We start from the raw sequence: 19,359 nt of genomic DNA on the forward strand, positions 1-19,359 counted from the left end.
TTCAGCGCCCTGTAGTCTACAAACATTCTTTTGAAATAAAGCAGGTGCACCATAAGGATCCTTAGATGGTTGAATCAGTCCAGCATCCAGCAATTCATTCAATTGTTTACGCAGTTCAACCAAATCTTTAGGAGCCATACGATAAAAAGCATGTGCTGGAGCAATTGTACCTACCAATAACTCGATTTTATGATCTATATCCCTCATTGGCATCAAGTTCTAAGGTAACTTTTGTTGCATCAAATCCACATATTGTTTGAACATTTAAGCCACACAATCAGGCATTTCTACCGTGACATCAGGTTTCAATTCAACTAAGGCAGCATGGATAGTTTCATTACCCTTCTTCAAACCTTTGTCAATCAACATAGCAGACAACAACATTCCCGTGTCTTTCTTCTTTGAAACTTTATGAACCTTCCCGAATGGATAAACACCTTTAACAAACCTAGAATCGCCCTTATTCATGATCATTATCCCATCTAAGTGAGGAAAGGGAAAAAACTAAAATTTCCTTAGAAAATATATCCCAACTATGATTTCAAATTCACCAACCAGCATCACCATCAAATTATGTTTTCCCACCCAATTTCAAGTCAACATAGGCACCCCATAAGCCATGCCCACAATGGATTGTGCCTTAGAATTGACTGTCTTGATGTTGGAGGTACTTTTAGTCAACTTAAGCACCAATTTCGTAGCAATCTTAATATCCACAAACGTATGAGTAGCCCTTGTATCAGCCATAGCCATCACATGTTGTTCCTTAACTTTAATTTCTATGTTAAAAAGTGAAGCATGCAGAGTCAAAGCATTGAAAGCCCCTTCAACATTATTAACCAACATAATGTGGTTGAAAGACAAACCCAACAGATTCTCCGTGGCAGCCATAACTTCTTCTTCCTCCTTGCCTTGATTCAACTTTCCAGCAAGCAAAGCATTCACTCTTTCTCGATTTTGACAAGCCTTAGCCAGATGAGGACCACCACAAGTCCAACAGCCCTTTGAATTAACATCATTGTTCCTTGGCCTGTCTTTATTTCCATCTTTCATTGGTGTCTTCCCTTTGTCATTAACATTGTCCTTACGATTCTCCCTTTTGCAGTCTCCTTCTTCTCTCCCCTTTTCTTAGACTTCGAAGTATAAGGAACATTAGTAGTAGGTTGAGTCGATCAGAAATTCACAAACAATAATCAACAGCAATTGCCCCTGGTAGATCTTTAACATTCTACCTTCCAAAGTTCTTTTTGAGCCCAGCCTTTCATACCTGAAATGAAGTTATGTAATTTTTGCTCATCAGACATATTTTGGATGTCTAACATCACAGAGATAATTCCTTCATATAATCCCACACTGAACTATTAGTCCTTAGTCTCTTCAACTTGTCCCTTGCAAGCCATGATGCATTGCTAGGGAGAAATTAATCACGCATTTTATTCTTTAATTTGGTCCAATTATAAATTATGGGTCGACCAGCACTCTCATCATCCTCATTTTGAGTCCTCCACCAAAGTTTAGCATCACCAGTCAAATATATAGTAGTGATATTCAACTTCTCCATATGAGGCACCCTTGTAGCAGCGAAATATTGTTCCATGTTCCAGATGAAATTATCCAATTCCTAAGGTTCCAAAATTCTTACCTTAGAAGATTCTTAACAAGTTGATCCCAACGTAGCAATAGCCCGATACATCACAACAATTTTTGCATGAAGATCTTCATTTTCCTTCTGTAGTCCATCTATTTGTAGTGTCTCTGCCTCACAAAAATTAAAACTCTCAGCCATGTGTTCGTCTATATCAGCAAGATACAGATGATGAGTCCACTATTTGGACTCTTTTAGGGCTTTATTTTTGATATATTTAGTGTCCTCAAATGCATATTTTATCTCAATAACTTATGAAAATCCTTGAGTTTCAGGTATTTGGAGTTAGAGACAAAGCATGGACAGTATGGGGCAGAAAGGAACAAGGCAGTTGAAAATAAAAAAGAAAAGATGGCATGAGGATCGCCTAAACCATTAGGCAAGTCGCTAAATGGATATGGTATCGCCTAATGTTCCAGTGTGCCAAGCTCTGAAGGAGAAAATCAAATCGGCGAGATAAAGTAACAGTCGGTGAGTCGCTGAATGATTCTGTGATGTAGTACTCCATCGCCCAACGTTATAGAACTTGAAGTTGTTGAAGACCAATGCAGAAAGGCAATGAACCAGACTAAAGGGCGGATCACCAAGTGGATCGGCAATCCCAACTAAGTCCACCAAGTGGTCCTTCGCAGCACACATTTTGACAACTATAAATACTTGTTTGAATTTTTAGTGTAGTAATCAGTATCGAATTTTAGAATATCAGACATCATTTTCAGTTTTTAGAACTTAGAGTTTTGGCGACTTTGTTCCTTAGTTTTGATGATTTGAAAATTTCCATTTCTAAGCAATTGGAAGTGGGTATTGAAGATTTTTCATCTTAGACATGTGTAAAGACTATATCTATCATACCCATTTGATGGAAAACCTTTTCGATATCAATTTATATCTCTTTACTATGTCTAGCTAAAACCCCAATTCTTGGGGTATGATTATGTGAATATGGGTTGAATTTATTGCTGGGTATTGCTAATAGATAGTTAATTTGCTGTTTAAAGGTGATTTCATTAAGTAGTTGTTTTTGAATTTAATAGGGTTGTAGCTACAAATAAAATTTTATCTTCGTGTTTTTTACTTGCTCGAGAGAGAAGTTTTAAAACAAAAACTACTGAATCGATAGTCTGTGGTTATTGGGTTGTCGTGGGTTCAACTCGATAGAGTGAATCATAAACCCTCTCCCACACATTTAGCTCGACAGAGTGAATGGACTACGGCGAAGGTTGTGCTTCATTGCCGCTTATTGGTGTTCCAGAGAAACCGATTTGATTCAGGGTAAATTGTAACACTCCGGAAATCTAACAACCTAAGCTAGAGCCTAATTGATGACTAATGACTTAATGAGAGTAGAAATGATGTTTCAACACCTAATTTAATGTAACTAAATTGGTAATAAAGTGTTAGTGTATAAACGCCAAGAAATGACTGTGACGTTCGGAAACTAGTGCATTGAACTAGTGAGGTGCTAGGTCTTGTAAATTGACTTTAGAGTGTCATAGGTGGAATAAAGTTTGTTAAAAGGGTTTAAAATTGTAAAACTTCATGTTTAGGGTCCAAATGTCTGGGTACGACTCCCCAAGGACCACCCAGGGACCTAAACTTGGACCCAAAAGCTGGCAAATCTACAGCAAAAGACGAGACCAACACTTACGACCAGTAGACTGCTCTACGGACCGTGAATCATGGTTGTAAGTCCATATTTAGTCATGGAAGACTTGTCCCCCAAAAAGGGAGCCTCAGTCCCAAACCACGAGCAAATAGTACAGTCCGTAGACTGACTCNATGAGAGTAGAAATGATGTTTCAACACCTAATTTAATGTAACTAAATTGGTAATAAAGTGTTAGTGTATAAACGCCAAGAAATGACTGTGACGTCCGGAAACTAGTGCATTGAACTAGTGAGGTGCTAGGTCTTGTAAATTGACTTTAGAGTGTCGTAGGTGGACTAAAGTTTGTTAAAAGGGTTTAAAACTGTAAAACTTCATGTTTAGGGTCCAAATGTCTGGGCACGACTCCCCAAGGACCACCCAGGGACCTAAACTTGGACCCAAAAGCTGGCAAATCTACAGCAAAAGACGAGACCAACACTTACGACCAGTAGACTGCTCTACGGACCGTGAATCATGGTTGTAAGTCCATAATTAGTCGTGGAAGACTTGTCCCCCAAAAAGGGAGCCTCAGTCCCAAACCACAAGCAAGTGGTACAGTCCGTAAACTGACTCACGCTCCGTGGAAAGGGTCTCGTGAGTCGAGACTTAGTCTCCTCAACATGACGCTCGTCTGGACCCTCTCAGTACCAAACCACGAGTGGCCAGCACGGCTCGTGGTTCAATCCACGCCCCGTGGATGGGGACTCTTGGATGGCACATGAGTTCACTGCTTCCACACAGTTTAAGTGGGGGTATTTTAGTAATTTACTAATTAATTTCTTAAGGGTTAAGAACGGTTATAAATAGTTATTTTAGGTTTATTGGAGTATTATTAAGTAATGAAAAGTCTTCCACCTTATAACTCCAAATAATAAAATCAAAACCCACTTCTCTCTATACTCTCTCTCTATAAAGACTCTAGAAGAAGAAGATTGCATTGAAGCTAGGGTTTCAAGGTTCCTTCCCAATTTTTCTTGGATTTTCTCCATTGATTCTCAAGGAATCAACTAAGGTATGGTTGCTCTTCACTCTTGGGATCTTTTTCCAAGAGGCCCTCTCAAAATTGGATTTCAAAGTTCCCCAAATTCTAGGTTTTCTCTCAATTTAGTGGGTCATTTTAGAAATGTGTTTTCATTGGATTATAATGATTAATTATGGTTTTATGTGATGATTTGTGGATGAATTAATGTCATGTTGATGGTTTTTGAACAAATCCCCACAAGACCCATGAATTCTCCTTCCTTCTCACTTTAAACCCTAGTATGACTTTAATGGTGAATGAAGGATGAAAATCTAATGTGTAATTGTGGAATTAATTATGGTATTATGATGCTGCCATATATGATGAATAATTGTTATTGAATTAGGGTTAAATCTTGATGTGATCCTTGAAGGTTATGAATGTTCATCTATTGAATTGTTGATCCACTTATTGTGGAGGTGCTACTTGGTTATGAAATGTAGTGAGTGAGTTATGTTTCCTCTTCCCTACAACCCCAAGTCTTGAAAAGTCTGCTATGCTATGAACATGAATGTTAAGTTATGATTATGGTAGTATTGGTATGATGAATAAAAGGTAAATCTCATGGACACTATATGATTATGTTATGAATGAACATTATTATATGTTGACGGTTCTATGATGAAAGGTTATTCTCATCTTAGGACTTGTGAGCTATATGATGAATGATGGGTTGAGTCCCTAATGCACTCCTTCTTGAACTAATGTGTAAGTAAAGGCCTAATACTACTTTAAAAGGGGAATTGTGCTTAGCACTGAGTGCACATGAATATGAGATGGAAGATTTTATGTTTAGCAAGTCCGGCTTCCCATATGGGTTCCTTTTACATTTAGCAAGTCCGGGTTCCCAAAATATGTATGTTGTCTCATGAGATGGAAACCCTCTGTGTTTATCAAGTCCATGTTTCTAGAAGCAATCTCCATGTTCCTTAACTATGTTTGCCCACATAGGTATTAGCTAGTGGATCCACCTAGATGCTATTATATTAGTTTCACCTTGGCAAGTGGGACACTCTTTTTTCGGTGTGGGAGTAGAACACCGGATTCCATGAAGATCACATGGTCTATGTCGGTTATTGCTAATATCCCTATGTTTTAAGAAGATGATCTAATGTATGAATATGACTATGTAAATGACTTATGAACTCTAACTAGGACTACTTGAGGGATACTACTTAGTGTAGGTGAGGGTATGGGACTTTACCTATGCATTGCAAAAGTGGGTTCTTTGGAGAGTTCTTGTGTGAGTCCTTTATATATGGTAAGGTATGAATTATGTTAAGGTTGGTTTCACCTATTATGATGTTGATTAGGTATGTGACTACACTTGTGTCTTCTTGATGGCTTTACTTAGTATATATGGGGTATGGGACTTCATATGTACATTGCACAAGTGAACTTGAAAGGAGCTCATGGGTGGTGTCTTATGATGGTACGATGTAAATAGAACTCAAATATGTAAGGTATGGATTATGGGTTCTTATTATGATCATGAATGTCTCTTTACCTTGTAATGTGGATTGACTAAATGTTCCTTGAATATGCATTATGGCTTCTAACTTGAAATAGCATGTTTTAAACTAAAGGTCCCTTTTTGCATGATTTAAATGGTTTTAATTGCATGGCTTCCATACTTGGTACAATTGATTGTGCTAACTCATATTTCTTCCTTTTTCTACTAAGTGTAGGTTCTGGGAAGTGATTGTGCTACTAAGACACTCAAGCTTGGATTTAGACTTCTCCAAGACTTTTTGGTATGTCCTCAAGTTTTGAGGACACACATTATGACACTTATATTCCTTATATTGTATTAGACCATTAGACTACTTATGTACTTGTCATTTTGAGACAATTCTATTGTAAAGGGCTATGGTCCCTATTTGAGATTCTTATGTGTACTTAGATGGTTTCATGGAGATGATGATGTCTAGACATTTTAATCTCTATTTTCTATTATGAGACACTTTGACATTGATGTTGAAAAGTTTTAAATTTCCGCATTATTCAAAATGTTTATATGCAATGACGAATATGCTAAGGGCTTGTATAAGACCCCTTCGGGGTCAAGTATGCCGTGTTACACTTAGGGGGTGTTCTCAGGGTGTGACATAAATTGTTCGAGAGAAAATTTACCCACTAAAGTATAGCTTAGTTACCAATTTATAGCGATTTACTATCAATAGCATTTGCCCGATTGTTTATTTTAGCCCATATTCCTATCACATCCCAAGAATCCCATCTCCATATTCATATTTCTATTTTATTTGCTGCTTCTAGTTGATAATTGACTACAAATCCCCCTTGGGTAATTGACACTTGTGTCACCCTTTAATTTGATATGTTTTTCTTCGTATAAGTCTTTAGCTATAATTGACTTGAGAGAAGTTCTTGTTTCTCTCTTAATTCTCGTTTACAAACCTCTCCCTTGGGAATCGATCCCAACTCACTAGTTGGGTTATATTAATATTGAACGATCGTGGATGCTTAGTATTGAATGAAGCGCCCGGATATGTCAAATCAAAATGGCGCCGCTGCCGGGGAGTGGTGTTAATTGAGAATTTTTAGTTAAGTGTTATTAGTTATAGTTCTACCTACTTTATTTTCAGTGTCGTTTTGCTTGTTTGTGTTGAAAAAAGGAAGTATGAGCGTAAACGGCAGCAATGGCAGCCAAGTAGGCCATCAAGACGACATTGAAAACCTCAACGATGTCAACGAGCCTCATGCTAATGATCCCCATCTCATAGGAGGTATTGGTGCCATTTGATTTCCTCTGACCGAAGGGAATGCGGCATTTCACATCAAGAGTACTATGTTGCAACTCTTGAAACTAAAAGGGCTTTTAAGTGGTTTGGCTCATGAGGATCCCCATGAGCATATTAGAAACATCATGGATGTATGCGGACCATTCTCTTTCAAGAATATCTCCCAAGAATCGGTCTGGTTGAGGTTGTTCCCGTTCTCTTTTATGGGAGAAGCGTGCAAGTGGCTGCCTGAATTTCCACGTGAATCAATCACTTCGTGGGAGAAGTTGGTCACCACATTTCAAGTGTGATTTTTCCCTCCCTTGAAGATGATGGCTCTTCGGGACATCATTAAGAGCTTTAAGCATCTAGAAGGCGAGCCAATTCATGAAACTTGGTTGCGATTCAAGAAGTTGGTGCTTCAATGCCCAACCCATGGTTTGCCAGATAACGTGTTGTTGTAGTATTTTTACAGGTGTCTTGATTCGGTAAATAAGGGTGTTGCTGACCAACTTTATCTGGGAGGTTTGATGCATCAACCTTATGTGATAGCAACTCAACTCTTGGATGGCATGACTACCATAAGTAGGGTGTGGTATACCCGTGAAGACCAGGTCTCCCCTCTCATGTTCAAGTTGACTAACGAACAGATGGAGAAGGACCAAGAGAGGGACTAGAACATGGCCAAGATCATGACACAACTTGATATTTTGTCTAAAAATGTCATGGGAGTTGGTGCTCCAAGTGTAAATGTCGTGAGTATCGGGTGTGCTAATCTGGATGAGTCCAAGTTTGAGGCCTTGTATAATGAAGAGGTAAATTTCCTAGCCAACCAAGGTGGTGGTTATTGTTCAAACTACCCGAGGCAGGGCGGTAACCAAGGTTGGGCTAGGGATGAAGGTAGGAAAGATCAAGATCATGAATGGAGGGACCATAATTCGAATTGGAAGTATGGGGAGAAGGATAAGTATGTAACTCCCCACGAGCGCCAAAAGCCAAAGGATTCGGAAGGTGGTAGGTCGGAGGATATGCTCTCTCGTATCTTCATCAAAGTTAAAGGGTCAGACAAGATTTTCAAAGAAATGAAAGAAGTTGTGTCTACCCTTAGCCAGAACGTCATCTCCCATTCTGTGTCAATCAAGCAGTTGGACACCTAAATGGGTCATATATCATCTCATCTCAACCTGAGACAGCAGGGGGTTTGCCTAGTGATACTTTGGCTAACCCAAAGAATGAGGTTTGAAGGTGGACTTACGTCGTGTCATGATGTTGACTAAGGCACTACTTGGGAGGCAACCCATGTTTTCTTATTTGCTTTCATTTTTGTTTTGGTGAATAATGGTGTGCTGAATGTACAGGACAAAGGGTGTGAAATTTTGAAAAAAGCAGAGTGGTGAGCTAAAGGTCCAGTCGGTGACTGCAACCCAGACTACCGTTCGACTCAATAAAATTTTACGTTGGAGTCTGTAAAATTTGGTGAGCCCATGAAATTATTTACGAGTCACCAACCAGGTCGGCGATCGCGATATATATTGCCATTTGGACCCCCAAATCAACTGAAGGCCTTGTAAAACTCGACAAGGTAAGAGACCATTTGGCATTTCACTAAGTAGGTCGGTGAGCATGACTAAAGTCGTCGAATGGGCAAGAACTGAATGGCTTTTAAAAGGCCTAAGGTTTAATTTTACAAACTCTTCGCTTTCCCTCACTTTAAATCATCACAAACACACACCTGCACCTTAGTTTATATATTGATGCATTTTGAGAAGTATTTTAGATGTTGATTGGTGCTTCGAGTTGGATTACATTACCGCCTAGCATTTCAATCTTATCTTAATCGGCATAAAAGGTTGGTTTTCCAAACCCCGAGGTCATTTTTATCAAAATTATACTCATTTGCAACATTATTATCTTGATTATCATGTATTGGGACTCTCTGATAGGATTAGTATGCTTGAATGCCTATTTTAATCTGATAATCTTTCCCGTATTGTTTTTATTGTTGAAATCCTGTATTCTTGTGCGTTGAAATGATTTAAATTTTGTGGGGTTGTGCTTGCATGTTGTCTAGTTTAGTTGGTGAATTATGAGTAGCCCGTATTTGTGCCAAACAACGTAATTTGCCTAATGATAGAGCGGGTGACATCGTCTTAAGGGCAAATGTCATCAATTGGCCAAATTTGGCAAAACCGGGAGAAGTCTAAGTATCCCAGGGCAATGGGTGTTATGGGTTTCGTTTGAATTTGAGTTGTGCATGTTTTGATTTTGTTTTCGGGGTTGCACGATTAAATTTGAGAAGTTGGGTTGAAAGTAGGCACGTTTGGTCATTTGGCAGCTGGGTCGAGCTCGCCGAACCACTCGACAGTTCACCTAATGTCCCTATCTCCCCTTTAATTTCATACTTTATTTGATGTTGGTTTTGTAACTTTCGGCGAGAAGCCTGAGGTTGCCGAGGGCACTCGGTGACTTGCCAAAAGTCTTCTTGATCGCCCTTTGTCTACACCTCTAAACCCTTATTGCACTGTAACTCTCGGTGAGCTAATCCTTGCTCGCCGAAAGTTGTTGGTGATTCGCCGAAAAACCCTTCCTAATGCCAAATCTCCATAGTTTTAATGCCAATCCTTAGGACAATCCCGATTTATCTTGCCAAAGCAATTGGGCAACTTGCCGACTGGTTCGGCGAGTTTGTCTGATTTTCTGTGCTTTTGTTTGATGATTTTCTTACCCTTTTCTCGATGTTTTACATTTATGGTTAGACCAAAAGTTGTTGCATAATCATGCTACCCCGAGAGATCAGAGCACGGAATTCCAAAATAAATGAAGGGAGATCGAAGCCTCCCAAGAAGGAAGACAAGAACCTCCACCTAGAGATAAAGGCAATGGCAAGAGGTAAAATTCTGATAGGGAAACTACTCCCCGAAGCCCATCTATTCCTTCAGGGGCCCAGGGATTCTGTGCAACTGTGCAGAACTTTTTGGCGGATACACCTGTGGAAATTCCTAGTGGATCTGGTACTACTGTTCCTTCTGAGGTAACTCCGGGCACTGATGCCCAAGTCCAGACTGATGCCCAGATAGATAAAGCGACTGTGTAGACAGGATTCCCTCTTTACCTCTCTCTCTATCTTACTTTCATGTTGTCTTTCGGATAATTTTGTTTGCATTAGAGGACAAATGTTTTTATTTGTGGTGGGGTAAGGCCCACCTTTTGTGTGACATTCGTAATTCTTGTTGTGTTTATATTTGGGCTTTAAGCTAAAAATTGTGCTTTTACACTACTTTTGTGGATGCTTGAGCCTGCGACTCCCTGCTTTTAATTGTAAATGATTTTTCACCCTTTTGAAAAAAGTTTCCACCTCTTGTATGTGTTGAATGTGGCTATTCTCTTGCAAATTAGAGTACCGGTTTTGATCAATACCGATGACTCGAATAATACTCATAATCAAACAAAAATAAATGTGCGGCTACGACGAGGCCAATTTAAGTTGCATAGACAATATGTTAACTTTTTGCATCTCGTTGTGACTAGCCAAGTATCGAATTGAGTCTCATGTGATGAGCATTGCACACTAACGAAAGTGTGAAGTCTTGTTTTACATTGGTGTCAATGCCTTGTGTGATGAGCTTACTGTGAGCCATGTGCGATGACACCTAGAATTTTCCCCGTTGGTCTGGTTGACTAAGTGATGCAAGTTCTTGAGGTGATCTTAGGTAACTTTATAGAATGAACCAATTTGACATTATACCTCTTTTGTGGCTTACCTGGTGAGTGTGTGAACCTCTTTTGAGCACCCTTTGAGCCTTAACCTTTTTCTTGGAAGAAACTTGATAACATTGCTACCTTTTATTGACCCATTACCCATAATCCTCATGATATGTGGTTTGTTTGAATAGCCAACTTAGGCTAAAAGCCTATGTTGGGGGTGTGGTGAAAAGAGAAGGCAAATCAAGAAAATGCAAAAGAAGTCCCTTTTGCCCATGTTTTGAGAAAAAAAAAATGGAACCCCTCCATTTAAAAAAAAAGAGAAAAAAAGACTGAAAAAGAAAAAAAAATAAAGAAAAAGTTGTGGAAATACAAAGAAAATGGGGTTTCCAATTACCCATGGAAGATGAATAAGTGGTGACTTTGGAGCTTGAATGAAAATGATAAAGAGAAGGAAATAAGGTGTTGTTCACATCACATTTCATGAGGATTTTAGCCTATAAGCCTAAATGACCATACCATTACACTCAACCCCATTACAAGCCTTGAAAAGACCTTTTTGATATTGAATGAGCTGAAGCAAAAGTCGATTGGAAAATAAGGGCAAACCTATGGGTGAAATCATGCATTGTGTTTATCTTTGTGAGTGTGAGTGTTGATCTTGATTCAAGAACTTTAAATGATTGAACCATTTACTGAATATGGAATCATTCTTTGTGTGAGGGCATTTGAATACCTTTGTTGAGCTTGAACTTGCATTTGAAGCGAGTATAGTGAGCTAGAGATTCTTTGGTAATGGTGAGTCACAACTTGAATCTTAGAGTGCACAATTGATCCTTGCACGAGTAAGTTGAATCTTATTGTGTGCATTCATGATTAAGTCTTGTGTAGCACTGTTTAACACATCCTTTTTGAACTGCTGAACTTGAGTTTTACATGAGGACAAGCAAAAGTTTAAGTTGGGGGTGTTGATGAGTCCATGATTTGAACACTTCTAGGGCTTTATTTTGATAGATTTAGTGTCCTCAAATGCATATTTTGTCTCAATAACTGATGAAAATCCTTGAGTTTTATGTATTTGGAGTTAAAGACAAAGCTTGGACACTATGGGGCAAAAAGGAACAAGGCAGCTGAAAGGAAAAAGAAGAAAAGACGGCCTGAGGATCACCTAAACCATTAGGCAAGTCACCGAATGGCTATGGTCTCGCCTAATGTTTCAGTGTGCCAAGCTCTAAAAGAGAAAATCAAATCAGTGAGATAAAGGACCAGTCAGCGAGTCACCGCACAATTCCGCGATGCAGTACTCCATCGCCCAACGTTACAGAATTTGATGTTGCTGAAGGCTAATACAGAAAGGCGATGAACCAAACCAAAGGGCAGATCACCGACTGGATTGGTGATCCCGACCAACTGCGCCTAGTGGTCCTTCGCAGCACACTTTTTGACAACTATAAATACTTTTTTGAATTCTAAGTTTAGTATGCAATCAGTATCGAATTTTAGAATATCACACATTATTTTGTTTTTAGAATTTAGAATTTTGGAGACTTTGTTCCTTAGTTTTGAAGATTTGAAGATTTCCATTTCTAAGAAATTGGAAGTGGGTATTGAAGATTCTTCATCTTAGACGTGTGTAATGACAATATCTACCGTACCCATTTGATGGAAACACTTTTTGGTATCGATTTCTATCTCTTTACTATGTCTAGCTAAACCTCCAATTTTTGGGGTGTGATTATGTGAATATGGGTTGAATTTACTGTTGGGTATTGCTAATAGATAGTTAATTTTCTATTTAAAGGTGATTTCGTTTAGTAGTTGTGTTTGAATTTAATGGAGTTGTAGTTTCAAATACAAATTTAACTTCGTGTTTTTTACTTGCTTGAGAGAGAGGTTTTAAAACCAAAACTACTGAATCGATAGTCTGTGGTTATTGGGTTGTCTTGGGTTCAGCTCGAGAGAGTAAATCCTAAACCCTCTCCCACACATTCAGCTCGAGAGAGTGAATGGACTAAGGCGAAGGTTGTGTTTCATTGATGCTTATTGGTGTTTGAGAGAAACTAATTTGATTCGGGGTAAATTGTTCGAGAGAAAATTTAACCCCACTAAAGTCTAGCTTAGTTACCAATTTATAGCGATTTACTATCAATAGCATTTACCCGGTTGTTTATTTTAGCCCATATTCCTATCACATCCCAAGAATCTTGTTTGTGTATTCATATCTCTATTTTATTTGCTACGTCTAGTTGATAATTGACTACAAATCCCCCTTCGGTAATTGACAATTGTGTCACCCTTTAATTTGATTTGTTTTTCTAGGTACAAGTCTTTAGCTATAATTGACTTTTGTGAAGTTCTTGCTTCTCTCTTAATTCTCGATTGCAAACCGCTCCCTTAGGACTCGACCCTAACTCACCAGTTGGATTACATTACTATTGAACGACCGTGGACGCTTAGTATTGGATGAAGCACCCGAATACGTCAAATCAACAAATAGATCTCACTCCAATAAAACTAAAATACATGTCTCAGACCAATAATTTACGTTAGATATTTCGAAACTTGATATTGATTTTCTTGATAACATCAGGTTATGTGCTTTGAATGACTCATTATACATAAAATGGATGGGTCAAGATGAAGATGGGACTATGAGGTGGTACTGGATCATGGACGATCTACTTCATTTTAAAGGGGGGATTTAAAAGGCCTTGGTTGTCGGTAAGCATGGATTTCATTTTTGGTTTTCCTAAAGTAGATGGCATGGCATCTATTGTGGTTGTGGTAGATAGATTTTTGAAATATTCCATTTTTATTGTTGCACCTAACTTATGTTCATCTGAGATTGCTGCTAAATTATTCTATAAGTACATGGTTAAATGCTTTGGTGTTCCAACTGATATTGTGAGTGATAGGGATACGCGGTTCACGGGCAGGTTTTGGACAGCTTTGTTCAATATGATGGGAACTGATCTGAAATTATCTAATGCAAACCACGCACAAACAGATAGACAAACATAAATGATTAATCATTCGCTAGAAGAATATTTGAGGCACTTTGTGACAGCAAGTCAGCGGAATTGGGTTGCTTTCCTTGACACTGCACAATTTTGCTATAACCTACATAAGTCGTCAACAGCAACATAGATGAACCCTTTCGAAATTGTTTTAGACAGGCGGCTGATTATACCATTAGATGTTGCTAAGACCAAGAATCAAGGGAAGTGTCCAGCAGCATAAAGGGTTGCAAGGGACATACTTAAAATGATTTTTTAAGCTCAAGACAGTTTGCGCAAGGCTTAGCGGTGCATAAAGAAATATGTTGATCAACATTGTCGCTCATTAGAGTTCAATGTGGGTAACCAAGTGTTGCTAAAACTTACTCCTCAAATCTGGGAACAGATTGTAAATAAGACTAGACATCGGGGATTGATTCCTAAATACGATGGCCCACTTGAAGTGGTTCAAAAATTGGGTGAAGTTGCTTATAGATTGAAATTTCCAGAAAGGTTGAAGATTCATCATAATTTTCATATGAGTTTCTTAAAAATCTTACTTTACAGATCCAGATGATCCGGGCAGAAACGTGTCGAAAAGGGCTCCTACATTTGTACCTATGTAGTTTGATCAGGAGATAGAAAGGATCCTTGATCACCAGGTTGTGGGCACAACTAAAAAGAACATGAAGACTGAGTTCTTAATTAATTGGGAAGGCAAGAATGTGGTTAATGCAGTCTGGGAAAGAGCTAAGGACTTATGGTAGTTTGATGTCCAAATCGATGACTATCTCAAATCAGTCTCGATGAGGACATAGAGGTCATGTGGTCCAATTGGTATGTTAGAACCGTAGTCTAACTACGCAAACTTCGTGTGAGCATAGCAACGGGCATTGGTCTTGGCATGTATGTGGGCAAAAAAGTGCAGTCGTGCGGCTAAGAGTTAGTGGTTAGCAAAGAATTCAAGGTGCTTGGGTGTTCGCAAGGCTGCCTGGACGTGCAAGGCAAAGAAAGGTGTGTGGCACCTCAGGGCATACGTGTGTGCAGTGTCGTCGGCAAGGCAAGACAGTGTGTTGTCTTGACAAGTCAAGGCTGTGGGACTTGACAATGGCAAAACAAAGGCATTTACAAGTGTTGGCATCAATTACCAGATTTTCCTTAATAAAACTAAGGTCAAAATAGACATGTGCTAGGTGCATGGTCTTGATATATTTAAATTCAAATTATATTCTATCTCTTAGAATATAGTTGTTAGACTTAGTTTAAATCTTTTCAGGACAAGTTTTAGGCACATGGTGGATGTAACCAACTTTTGTAACTGCCCTAACTGCCTTGTACAAAAGTTTATAAAATGGAAATTTGTTCTAAGTCACAAGAGGAATGTTTTGGCCTTAGAACAAATCTGTGAAGCCTTTCCTTTGGTTGATTTGATATTAAAAAAGGTTGGGAAGTGTTCCTGTATGTTGTTATATGTTTGTTACTTTGAAAAGCTGCTTAAAATTAAGTTAAGTCTTTCAGACTTAGTCAAAAATGTGAGAGGCTTAAGGCTGAAGTTTGCAAGAGTTGCAGACTACCTATAAGAGGTGTTAGCAAAAGAAATTTTATAAGGTGGAAATTCGTTCTATGGCACAAGAGGAATGTTCTGGCCTTAGAAAAAAATAGTGAGACCTTTCCTTTGAATTTGATAATAATAAAGGTTGGGAAGTGTTCTCGTATGTTGTTGTGTGTTTGTTACTTTGAAATGCTACTTAAAATTAAATTAAGTCTTTCAGACATAGTCAATAACGTGAGAGGGTTAAGGCTGAAGTTTGCAAGAGTTGTAGACTGCCTATAAGAGGTGTTAGCAAAAACAATAGCCCATTTATCAATTAGTATCAGAGTACAGCGGAGCGATAGTGACAAACATTGATATTCGAAAACTATTGCATAGAGTTTAGACCTTTATTGGGATCACAGATGAATGTTGGGATGATCCAACGTTGGTGGACCTTCTAACGTAGATTGTTGGTGTGAGACAGGAATTTGAAAAGTTTTGGAGTTAGATCGGTGTATATCGTGCTGATATACACAATCACATGGCTGAGAATTTTAAATTTTCATGAGGCAGTGACACTACAAATAGATGGACTGCACAAGGAAAATAAAAATCTTCGTGTAAAAAATTGTGTCAAGGTGGGTTGTTGCTACGTTGGGATCAACTCGTGGAGAATCTTCTAAGGTAAGAACTTTGGAACCTAAAGTCTTTGGTGGCGTAAGAAGTTCTAAGGAATTGGAGAATTTCATCTAGGACATGGAATAATATTTCACTGTTGCAAGGGTGCCTAAAATGGAAAAGTTGAATATCACGACTATGTATTTGATTGGTGATGCTATACTTTGGTGGAGAACTCGAAATACGGATGATAAGAGTGCTGGTAGACCCATAATTGATAATTGGAAGAAATTAAAGAAAGAAATGTGTGATCAATTTCTCCGTAGCAACGCACCATGGCTTGCAAGAGACAAGTTGAAGAGACTAAGGCAGAATGGTTCAATGTGGGATTACATAAAGGAATTTACCTCTGTGATTTTAGGTATGCAAAATATTTCTGATGAGGATAAAATACATAACTTCATTTCAGGTATGCAAGGTTGGGCTCAAAATGAACTTAGGAGGCAGAATGTTAAAGATCTGCCAGGGGTAATTGCTGGTGCTGATTCGTTGGTAGATTTCTGGTCAACTCGACCTACAAGTGATGTTCCTTCTGCTTCGAAATCTAAGAAAAAGGGTGAGAAGAAAGGAGACTGGAAAAGGGAGAATCGTAAGGACAATCCTAATGACAAGGAGAAGGCACCAATGAATAAAGGATATAAAGACAGGCCAACGAACAAGGATGGCAATTCAAAGGGCCTTTGGACTTGTGGTAGTCCTCATCTGGCTTAAGCTTGTCCAAACCAGGAAAGACTGAATGCTTTGCTTGCTGGACAGTTGAATCAAGGTGAGGAGGAAGAAGAAGTTGTAGCTGCCATGGTGAATCTGTTGGGTTTGTCTTTCAACCAAATTGTGTTGGTTAATAATGTTGAAGAGGCGTCGAATTCATAGAATCCGCATGATTCACTAATTAGCATAGAAATGAAAGTTAAGGAACAACGTGTGTTGGATATGGCTGATACAGGGGCTACTCATACATTTGTGGATGTTAAGATTGCTGCAAAATTGGGGCTTAAGTTGACTAAAAGTCCTTCCTATGTCAATAAAGTCAATTATAAGGCACAAGACATTGTGGGCATGACTTATGGGGTGTCTATGTCGACTAGAAATTGGATGGGAAAACATAATTTGATGGTGATGCCGCTAGGTGAATTTGAAAATATACTTGGGATCGATTTTCTGAGGAAATTCCAGTTTGTTCTATTTCCTCACTTAGATGGGATAATGATCATGAAAAATGGCAAAGAAGAAAGACAAGGGAATTTTGTTGTCTGCTATATCGATTTACAAATGTTTGAAGAAGGTTGATACAACTATCCTTGTTGCGTTAGTCAAATTGAAACATGATGTCACGGTAGAAGTGCATGATTGTGTGGCTGAAATGTTGAAACAATATGTTAATGTAATGCCGCCTGAATTTCCAAATAACCTGCCACCAAGGAGGGATATAGATCATAAAATCAAGTTGTTGCCTGGTACGATTGCTCCTGCACATGCTCCTTATCGTATGGATCTGAATGAGTTGGCTGAACTGCGTCAATAATTGAATGAATTGCTGGATGTCGGACTAATTCAGCTATCTAAGGCTCCCTATGGTGCACCTATTTTATTTCAAAAGAAGCACGATGGGATGATGAGAATGTGTGTGGACTACAGGGCGCTGAACAAGGCAATGGTGAAAAACAAGTATCTGGTTCCATTGGTGCAGGATCTAATGGACACGTTGAGCAAGGCATGCTGGTTCACTAAGTTAGATCTTAGGGCAGGCCAGGTTAGAATAGCTGAAGGCGATGAGCCTAAGACTACGTGTGTAACTAGATATGGTTCATATGAATTCCTTGTAATGTCGTTTGGGCTAACCAATGCCCCGACTACGTTTTCCAACTTAATGAACAATATAATGTTTGACTATCTTGATGATTTCGCGGTTGTGTATCTTGATGATATTGTCATTTATAGTCAAACATTGGATGAACAAGTTAATCACTTGAGTATGGTTATGTCTCGTTTGAGGGAGTATACACTTTATGTTAAAATGGAAAAGTGTGAATTTTCTCAAAAAAAGGTTAAGTTTTTGGGGTATCTTATTAGTAAAAATCAAGTTTGAATGGATCCTAAGCAAGTTCAGGCCATTGTTGATAGGCAAGCACCGCGCATCATGAAGCATTTGAGATCGTTTCTTGGATTGACTAACTATTACAGGAAATTTATTGCTGGATATTTGGAAAGGGCAACAACTTTGATTGATTTTTTGAAGAAAGATGTTAAGTGGGTATGGTCAGTAATGTGTGAAGAAGCTTTTCAGAACTTCAAGGAAGCTATTGCATTTGAACCAATACTTAAGTTGCCTAATTTTGAGTTGCCATTTGAGGTGCATACTGATGCGTTTGACAAAGCTAATGAGGGCGTGTTAGAGCAAGATGGTCATCATGTGGCATTTGAAAGTTGAAAACTTAATAATGCGGAGCAAAGATATTCGACTCATGAGAAAGAGATGGTTGCTGTTGTATATTGTTTGCAGGTTTGGAGAGTTTATTTGCTTGGAACTCGCTTTGTGGTGTGGACTGACAATGTACAACAACAACCATCTCTTTCTCATAAGTATAATATCTTTGCTTTGTATCATTCAGTTTTTGACTTTCAAAGGCCACAGGATGACCTTCTTGCCCTAACAAGCCCCCAAGAACTTTGTTAGATGTATTAGTATGCACCTCAAATGGCAACTCAAAATCAGGCAACTTAAGTATTTGTTCAGATGCAAAAGCTTCCTTCAATTTCTTAAAACCTTCTTCATACCTTATTGACCACACCCACTTAACATCTTTCTTCAACAAATAAGTCAAAGTCGCTGCCCTTTTCGAATAACCAACAACAAATTTCCTATAATAGTTAGCAAACCCAAGAAACGATCTCAAATCCTTTACGTTGCGTTGTTCTTGCCAATCAACAATGGCCTGCACTTTCTTAGGATCCATTCGAATTTTGTTTTTAATAACAAGATGCCCCAAAAACTTATTCTCTTTTTGAGAAAATTCACACTTTTCCATTTTAACATAAAGTGCATACTCCCTCAAATAAGACATAACCATACTCAAGTGATTAACATTTTCATCCAATGTTCGACTATAAATGACAATATCATCAAGATACGCAACCACAAAATCATCAAGATAGTCAAACAGTACATTGTTAATTAAGTTGCAAAACATAGACAGGGCATTGGTTAGCACAAACGACATTACAAGGAGCTTATATGAACTATATCTAGTTACACTCGTTGTCATGCCTCGAGGCTACCCCCTTGACTTAACACGGGACCAAGGATCACGAGTTACCCCATGCTAACCCTGAAGCTGGCATATCATAAACATACTGAAAGATATCTAAATGAAAACATTAACTAATGCGGAAGCAAA

General features: G+C 38.6%; 1 pseudogene; it reads left to right on the top strand.

Moving 5' to 3' along the window:
• Positions 1-13,483: 13,483 nt before the first annotated feature.
• LOC125847239 (uncharacterized) lies at positions 13,484-18,638 on the top strand (annotated as a pseudogene).
• Positions 18,639-19,359: the final 721 nt, after the last annotated feature.

Source organism: Solanum stenotomum, chromosome 12, assembly GCF_019186545.1.
Source record: "Solanum stenotomum isolate F172 chromosome 12, ASM1918654v1, whole genome shotgun sequence".
In the NCBI taxonomy this organism is placed as follows: domain Eukaryota; kingdom Viridiplantae; phylum Streptophyta; class Magnoliopsida; order Solanales; family Solanaceae; genus Solanum; species Solanum stenotomum.